The 9,439-nt window shown below is 37.5% G+C and overlaps 1 long non-coding RNA gene across 1 annotated transcript; it reads right to left on the bottom strand.

Annotated features, from left to right (window-relative positions):
* Positions 1-1,214: 1,214 nt before the first annotated feature.
* LOC140681952 (uncharacterized) lies at positions 1,215-9,020 on the bottom strand. The gene is made up of 3 exons (XR_012053172.1): positions 8,718-9,020; positions 6,412-6,528; positions 1,215-6,300 (listed from the first exon to the last, which is right to left on the bottom strand). It is a non-coding gene; the product is annotated as an uncharacterized lncRNA (long non-coding RNA).
* Positions 9,021-9,439: the final 419 nt, after the last annotated feature.

The following is a 9,439-nucleotide window of genomic DNA, read 5'->3' as shown; positions in this document are numbered from 1 at the left end:
AATGGATTAAAGAGGTGAAGAGAGACGGATGGGTTAAAGAGAGAAGAGAAGGCAGAATGGGAGAAGGAGAGACATTGTCAATCCTTGCTCCAGAGCTGATCCAGCTGTTGGGGTGTCCTGTGACCTGGATTGGTGGGGTACCATTTTACAGAGAAGTTTTTCCTATCCAAGTTTTTCCCACCCATTTTACATTTATCTTTTGGTTTTTCCCAAGAGATAAATTTGTCTCTTTCTATGCAAATCAGTTCTCAGGTGCTGTTCATTCTTTCAGACCTTTCTGGAAATAAGTCAGAGGCTTTGGGGAACTCAGGTGGTCTTGATCCCCCCTACGCTCCATATCCACTTCCTCCTGTGTTGGGTTGTGCTGCATATCTCCAGGAGCCAGGAAAAAACATTTGTCCCAGAAAATGCTGCCCTACCTCCTGCAGAATTCTACAGTGACCTACATTGTTTTTTCTCCTGATTCCTGTTCTTTTTCACAGTGTGTCCTTAGCAACCATCCTTGGTTAAGTCCTCAGCTATCTATCAGTGACATACACATTACCCCCTAATCTTCTGGGCTTCTACAGATGTTCCTCAAACATTTTTACTGCTGAATCTTTTTCAGTAAAGAATCATTTCATTCTGGCAGTTGAGAACCTTTTGCTAAATTTATTTCTTTGCTACTTTATCAGAGAAAATATCAACTCTAATGCTAGAAAAGTTGAAATAGGTCTGCTAAATGAATCTCATTAACAGTCTTTATTTTTTTTATGTTTTTACAATTATAGAGAGTCTTTCCTGTGTACCATACCATCAGTGTTTCCATTTGATAAGGATGTGTCACCTGGTGATTCTCAGCTATAAACATGTACCCTTTTAGATAATTAGCAAATACTACACCTAAAAAAGTCTCAGTCAACACCTAAATATTCTTCAAAAGAAACCTACTAAAGTTCTTAGGAGGTCAGTGTGACCTTTCCGTTTACATGAAATATTAGATTTCTCTTCTGCCATAGAATTATCTTCCCATTCTATGCATTTCTCACCAATTTTCTGTACCTTTTGGTACTCAGACCACAGTAATAACATTCTGGAGGGACATTTTGGGAAGCACAGATGGAGTATTACTACTTGCATTCTTACTGCTAGAGAACAAAGCTAGGAAGCCAGTCTTGCACTTCTGTTTAGGAAACCCTGTGTTTGAATAACAAAAGGAAATATTCAAGAACCTGGTGAGTTCAAGGCTGCATTTATGACAAAAATACAGTCTGCTGGAAGCAACAAGGTCTGATGACTGCTCTGCTGAACTCAGTCAGTGGGTTAACAAATATGAAAGAGAGAAGTAAATACAGGTGAAATTTGTCAACATTTCTATTAGGCTCTTTTGAGGTCTCATTGTCCTGGAAGTATAAATACTGTTAACATAGAAAACATCCCAGGAGAAAAATCCTGATCCGATTATCAGCTACATTGGTTTTGTCATTAAATTCAGTGTCTTGAGGCAGATTATTCATTTAACAAAAATAGAAAAGTGTGTGAGAGCATGAGGGAAGAAGTAGCAAGAGAAGATGTTTAACAACTCTTCAAACACTATTTTCTTTTGGAATTTGTGATATTTAAATGATCCCAAGATTGTAGAAAGTCTCTGTCTTTCTGCCCCGTAGCCAAAGAAGAAGCCATAATTCGTCTGTGCTGTTTTCAAGGTTGTTTATTCTTGCTTATCTCTAACATGTTCTGCTGCCCTGCCGCAGGTCTGTCCTGCAGGGCAGCGTGTGGGGCTCTGCCCCTCAGTGGGATGGTACAAACATTATATACCAGAAACTACGTGTGCTATATTTACAATAATGTGCCAATATCTATCATCTACGTTGAACAGTGTGTCCCCAGCCTAAACCAATAGAAAAATGCCAAAACTACAATGAAACATGGAAGTCATAAAGAATGAGAAGAAGGACAAGGCATACCCAATTTCCTCCATCTTGCTTCCTTTGAACCCCTTATCTAGAATCCTAAAATTCTACTTTTTCACCTGTGCCACATTAATTATTACTTATATCAAACACTCAGAGCTTGTAATTCATCCTGTAAGATTGAAAACTCTTTTCCATGGATGGAGATCAGAGACAGTGTCTCTTTGGGCTCTGTACAGGGGGGTTCCTGATCCCCTTGCCAGGGTGCCAGGCCCTTCAGGGCAGCCAGAGGGATACCCTGGATTCCCACAATTTTCAAGCTCATCTACTTCTCCACTCTCTCTTTGGGCACAATTCAATAAACTAGATATAGTTCAATATAAAACACCTTTATGGTTTTCCTTAAATACCCACATATTCACAAGGATTTACTTTATTTTAGCTCTTATCCCTCACCCAATCTAATTTACTGTGCCCCCCATGTCCCTTACCTGTATTATGGCTTTCACATCAGGTGCCCTTCCCTGCCCTGCCCAACCATTCAATTTCCTGTTGAAAATCCACAGGAAAGCTTTGCAGAAATGCTTTGCTTACTTTGTGCCACTAAACTGGCCTGGACAAGGTTGCAGTGTTGCAATCTTTGGCGCTGGTGGAATAAGGTAGTTTCTCTGTGTAACATTTTATTCTCATTCATAATCTCCTGTAGAATTTAAAGATCTTTCATCAGACATTGCACACTTGGCAACTCTCCATGCTCCAGACCACTCTTAACAATCTTTTCTTTCTCTTGGGAAGATAAATAAAACCACTAAGTATTCTGATGAGTGGGATTTCTGTGAACATCTGTAATATTTTAACTAGTCCTTACTTCAAATAGCCAAATCACATTAATTATGAATTTATCTCCAAATACAAGCAAGTTTAAAATCATGGCCTATCTCTTGTACTTTGATTGTATAAAAACTATAAGAATTAAAATCAGAGAATATTTTTTTCTAATACAAATTTTACTGAGGTGTATGTAAAACCATGTGCAGACTAATGTATCTGTCTGTAGCAGATACAGAACTCAGAAAACCCTGAGTTTTCATGGGTTTGCTTCAGTCCTCTGCACAGCTATACACAAGCACTATATAAATAGCATGAGGCATGCACACAGCATGCACAGGTAAGAGTGCCAGCTCCCATCAGTAGGCAGAATATCTGCTTGTTTCAGGAACAGCCACAAAGGCTAAAGTTACTACCACAGCACTACTAGGTGCATAGATATGACAGCAAATGCTGAAAAAAAGGAATTTTAAAAGCTTAAGAGTGAGGCACTTCCAGGTACTTCCTGAAATTCTTGTTGCTGACTTTGTGTTTTGCCCGTGACACTACTGACTTCACAAAAGCGGAACTGGGCCACAGAACTTTCCTGTGACTTCCAAATTAACTTATGCCCATTTAGTGGTAAAATAAAACACAGAATCCAGGTTGACTGCTTTAGAAAGCTGTTGAATAAATCCAGAATTGGAAGGGTTTTAATGTACTAAAAAACAGGCAATTATGGATTAGCCCAGGCTGCTTTGCTGTTGCTTTTACTGCTCGTCTTATTTCATTGTCACTAATATTTTTCATTTTATTCAACTTATTACTTCGTTCCATTTCACATGGATTTCTAAGCCAGAATGGATGGAATATGTCTCCTTGAAAACAAAATTTTCAATACTAAATAGTACACTATATAGAGTAGGGGTCTCTCTACACCTGCCAGGTGTTTCACCCAAACTGACTTTTTTTCACTCCTGCACAATTCCACTCCTTGGAAACCTGACATCTTTCTCTGCATCATTTTTCTGATGTATTTTAGACAATTATGCAAAGTGGATAATAGTCTACAAAGACAAAAGAACAATTTTTCTCAAGGATAACTACAATAATTAGAATTTTATACAGCTGCAAATTTATTATGTATATCTGAATGATATTTCAAGATGGGCTAAGTATTTAAAATTCCCCAGAGCCTGGCCATACTTTCACACTGACAAATGCTAAAAAGGGTAATTTCAAGCACTAGAAAGAGTCAAAAGAATAATTATGAATTCCCTCAGCACTTGAACTAAATGTTATGGACAATGCATAAAGAGAATGTGATTACTTTCATATCTTTCACCTCTGGATGAAAAATCATTAGTAAAAATGCACTTCTTACCACTGTTGATGAAGAGTTCTACCTGTATGTGGTTTTTGAATTATGTGTTCCAAAATTCACTGCAGTAGAAACTCATAATACTTCTCTTAATTTTTCACATTACAGTGCAGAGGAAGGGAAACCCCAGCTTTGAAATCTATAAAATTAGAATTCTGACTATGCATTTCAGGTTTCTAATACTCAGGTATATCAAACATGTTTTAAGTAATTTAATGTCTTATTAAAGATATTTAAACAATTTTTTTTTTTTATTACTATTAGGCAGCAGCTTTCACTGAACATTTTTCTTTCTAAAGACATGATATCACCCTTATGGTATCTTGGTTTCTGAAATTCACTTCTTATATAATTCTACCAGGAGTAGAATTCATAAATCTTGTGTGTATGCTACAAATTCTCACTTTTAAAAGATGCAAAGGGCATAAGCAGCCAAGTCAGATGGCTTGAATGCTAAATGTGTATAGTATTCATTATTGTTAATTTAGAGTTATTATTATCTTTAAGAAGATGATTCTGGTGAAGCAGCTATTTGGTGGTTTTGGACTTTTCTACATCTGTATTTTAATCTGCTTGGGAAAAGTGGTAATACTTAATAAAAGAGATAATGAAGGGGAACAGGCCAGGCCAGCATATTAAATATGTACTATATGGGGAAAATGGATTTGTAGCAAACCAAATTTTTCATCATCTCTGTGATCGTTCATAGCCTGTGTAAATTCAGTTGGCTTTCTCTGTGTTGTGCACATCACAGAACCACAGCTGGCACCAAATCATAATGTTTTTGTTGGACAAAAACAGGTCTGAGCACTGACTAATCAGAAGCTCAGAATGTGTAGCAATCCTGGGAAGACTGTTAATCATGTCTCTGCAAGGCTTTCCTTTCAGCTCCATATTGTCCTGCCCTTTTTCTGTTTAATTACCCGCATCATATCTGTCTGACTTAAGATAAATTGCTAGAAGCAAGAGCCACTTCTAGTTATAAAGCACAAAGCACTCTATAAACTCTAAGTCATACTATGACAAGTAACTACACTGGTCACTAGTTACACTTTATGTTTAGCTCAAAAGGAAATTAAAAAATAGGAGACGCTCAGCAGATTATCTGAAATAAATATGCTTTGTTCTTACTCCTGGATTACTCCACATTAGCTTAAGGAAAATAGCCACAATTCTTTTGCAAATGGGCTAGATGGAAAAACCGGGCACATATTGCTGACAGTAATCTGCATCACACGATCTGGAAGCTGTGTTCATATAGCAAAAAAGTGAAGATTAGGGACAGGTGAGCCATTGCAACACAGTTGCTAATACTTCTGAACCAGGCTGCTGCCTTGAGTTTCCCTGCTAACTGTGGAATAGCTCTAGTACTATCCTACATACTCTATGAAAATGTCCTCTAATCCCCATGAAATTGCACTTTTTGGGGGTTGTGGGTTAAGTGTGAAAGGAAATTATCCAACAATGCCAAAGCAGGCATGCTAAATCAAGTGCACCGTGTGGAAAATTGCAGCAGCTAAAGTGAAAGGGAGTTTAACTTTTCCTGCTTTCTTCAATGAATATATTTTAAATACTGTACAACAGAGTGTATGAGTGATGCTATACCATTACAAAATGTACAAAGTAACTGAAAGATTATCTAGAGTTATTATAGAAAAATAATCAAAATAGAAATTTCCAACTTCCTATAGTAATTGTTGTGTTCAAATAAAACAATGTTCTTCATGATAAAACAAATCCCTATTGGTATCTCTGTCTGTCTGAAAGATAACATGGGCAGAGAGGTGCATATAATTAATGTTAGCTGGAGACAAAATTATCAGAAATAAATCCCAATACTAGAAAATTTCTTCAGACTTTATACTGCAAGGCTCTATGACAATCTTTAGTTAAAACTATACACACTATATTTATGGCCCAACACCTTCATGCCACAGAGTTGTGTCTACATCAGAAATCAAAAGAAGTACAGCTTTTCCCTTCCAAGGCATGTCAAAGCCCTAGTGTCACTTGTCCGGCTCATTACGCCAAGCTGTACTTGCTGCAGACCCTTTGTGCTCATTCTCTTCTTTCTGATGGCATCACAGGTGTATCTTCACAGTCCTGGTTTTTCATTGCAACTTATTTGTCTCAACAGCTACCAACAGAATCCTGTGTATTGGCAGCTGCATCTTGAAGGCAGACATAGTCATTCAGGGACTCAACCTGCTGTCTTCCGTGCTGAGAAAAAATACAATTCCTGGTGCTTGAACAGTCTAAACAATAGTTAGAGAGACAGTCTGCCCCAAAGGATGGCAGAGGCAGGGAAAAGTTGAATAAAAGGGGGCTTACCTGTTAATGCCAGAGGCATTGGCTTTTAATGTGCATAGTGTTTTGTCCTGATAAGGCCACAGGTGGAAAAAGTTTAGCTGGGAGCCACAGGGAAACATCAGCCGGTGTTAGGAACACCTAATGGTAAACAAGGTGAGGAGACCACTGGAGAGCAGCATAGTGATACAGCTGACACTACACAACATACATTTATCAGCAAGTAAAAAAGAAAAGTAGGTAGGAAAACTAATTCTCTCATCAAGAACTCAGGAAAACTATAAGAGAAATTACACAGGAGTTTTAAATTTTTAAAGGCTATCTTATATAGTGAAGAATTATTCTAGTAGAAGTTGTGGAAGGAACCCTTTGAAAACAAAATCCTCTGGGAATGTCCTGAATTTCTCCAGGTTTTTTGTATTTCTTCTACCAGAACAATTAGGTTAGTGCACAGGATTCCTTTACTATAATGTAAAGACACGGTCCTGGTCCTATCCTTTGGGAGCAGGAAAGAACTCACACCAGAAACAAGTAGTAAGTGCACCATACTGGTTAGAAGGCAGAAGGAAGCCCAAAATTAATTATCTGTGATATAACTCTCACAGATGATAAGATTTTTCAAAGGAGTTAGGAGAATGGCCTGTAGTCTTAGTTTGAGTCCTGGGCAAGAGTTTTAGGAAAAACAAGGTTTTTCCTGTCCATCTCCTGTCAGATACAAGGTGCTGTGTCTCTACCATGATCCACAGGGAGCAAACCAAGGTCTTTGATTGCACTCTGGAAGAAAAGACTTGCAGGAGCTGCTGTCCTTCTCAGAAATCAAGAGTTAAATATCGGCTGACACATCCAAAACCCCACAATAATAAAAGTAATTATAATAGAAAAGTATAATAAATGCTACTTTCCAGTCTTTCTCTAACCTGAAGTTGCTTTTGCCACTTCCCATTTGACAAAACAAATGGTCTATAGTTAAGATCTCTGATTCACTGAAAGGAGACAGAATGAGGGTTGGATTTGGCTACCTATTAAACATAAGATAATAATATTTTGCTGTAGATTTGATTAGGGCTCTAAGGAAACTAGCAATCTGAGTGGTTTAATGGGATTCCCCAGTATGGAAATGTAAGGTGCTCCTAGGATTAGGTCGAGCATTTCTGATGTATTGATTTGCTTTTTTTGCCTTTTAGATAGATGGATAAGAAGAAAACCATAAGCACTAACACTCAGTTAAATACTGTGTCTTTTCTGTCATTGAATTTAGATTAAGAAATAAGAGATAAGTATGGAAAACTTTCTTAAGGGTAAAAGTTTATCCTCTCCATGGACAAACTCTGTTGAGTCATTGTCATTATGGCACAACAGAACATTACTTCAGATCTAAAACAATTAGTGCTATGAGTCAGTTCATCAATTGTTTTAGGCCTTAAACCCATGTTCCAGCATTGTCATGTAATGCTTAACTAGCTGAGAAATCAGGCAGAATTGTGGGACCAGGAAACAAATACAGTTGTCATGGGTATTTCTTCCAAAAAAGAGCAAATACCAGACCTTTATGATTCCCAGTTCTGTCTCATATCCAAGTATCACAGCTCGATTAAATACCTCTGTCTCTTTCATGAAACATGGCCTCCAGCCTTCAAGCAGAAGTTAGAATTTAGAAAGAAAAGCACAGTTCCTACCCTAATATACACACTCCCATTAGCTGTCTCAAATAAAACCAGAGCCAAAATTCAAAATTAGTCTTGAGAAATAGCAGCTTCTAAGCAGAAATCCAGTACACAGCACCTTGTCACTGGCACATACCTGAGTCCAGCAAACTTTAGCAGGTACACCATTTGAGGGTTAAAACCTCATGATTAAGAACTAATTTTGAAGTACAGATTAGACTCTTTTCAAGTATTAAACCCTGAACAAAGCCTTATTTCCAAGTTGTTTCAAGGCAGGAAAACAGCTCTTACTCTTACTGCCCTTGAAAATTAGGCCTTTTCATTTTAAAGAACACCTATGGGATTCTGACCATTGTTCTGTTGTACTTGAGAAAAAGTGCTATCAAATTACTCATGAAGGTAGTTATTTCAAACACTTTTTAATATTTTGGTAAACACCATAAATTCATCAAGAACTCTGCTTGACTAAGAGAGCAAAGAAACAATCCTTTCCTAAAGAGCTCACTGCTCCAGATCTGAGGCAGCAACAGCTGCAAATTAAAAAAGGCATGTGAGGAAGAGTACAACATCAACAAAAATATCTAAAGTTTCTGAGTTCACAGACAATTCACACACAATTCTTGATAGACAAAAATTAAGTAACCTTGTGATTATTTCAATTTTTACCTTTAAACCAGTGCATTTCTTCTAGCTGGACCACACTGTTCTCTCAATTGCATTCATTTGTAATTTCCAATGCAGATGGCCGAATTAAGGCAATTTTATATACAATAGTATACACTTGTCAAGCCTCTCAAGGTAATATTCAGCAAAAGCAGGAGTAACTCAGAGCTCATTCATAACTATACTCCCACTCTTACTAAACCAGTAAGATTATCTTTGCAGCATATTTTCAGTCATCTGATTCTTAGCTGATAGTAAGGTAGATTCCATTCTCCTTGGCCTCTTTTGCACTCATTTTAAAACAGAATATTTCAAGTTGTTTCCTCATGAGTAAATTCCACTCCTTGCCTGCAAATCTCCACATACTGGGGTGTGTCTCCAGGTGAGGCTGAAGATTAAGACAGGAATTTGCCAGAGCCTCAAGGCAGCAGGGTTGAACAAACAAGAACACATTTCATTAGCTGAGATCAGAGCACCACTCTCTGGACAAATACTTACAGCATTTTCTTACCACCACTTGGTAGTTATTCTTCTGCAATTGATCTTTAATGACTACATAATTTCCAGAGTTACTGATGAGGGGATGTCATCTCTTCAGCACTGTCTACTTTTCTCCCAAATCTGCTTTCTTTGTGTAGCAATAATCTTAAGGTAGAGATCAGCAAGACTAGTAGAAACCACTGACTTTAATTAGTCAAACATTTTATAGAAAATAATTGTATCAT

The sequence above is a fragment of the Taeniopygia guttata genome, chromosome Z (genome assembly GCF_048771995.1).
Source record: "Taeniopygia guttata chromosome Z, bTaeGut7.mat, whole genome shotgun sequence".
Taxonomy (NCBI): domain Eukaryota; kingdom Metazoa; phylum Chordata; class Aves; order Passeriformes; family Estrildidae; genus Taeniopygia; species Taeniopygia guttata.
This window is presented reverse-complemented; position numbering and strand designations above follow the sequence as displayed.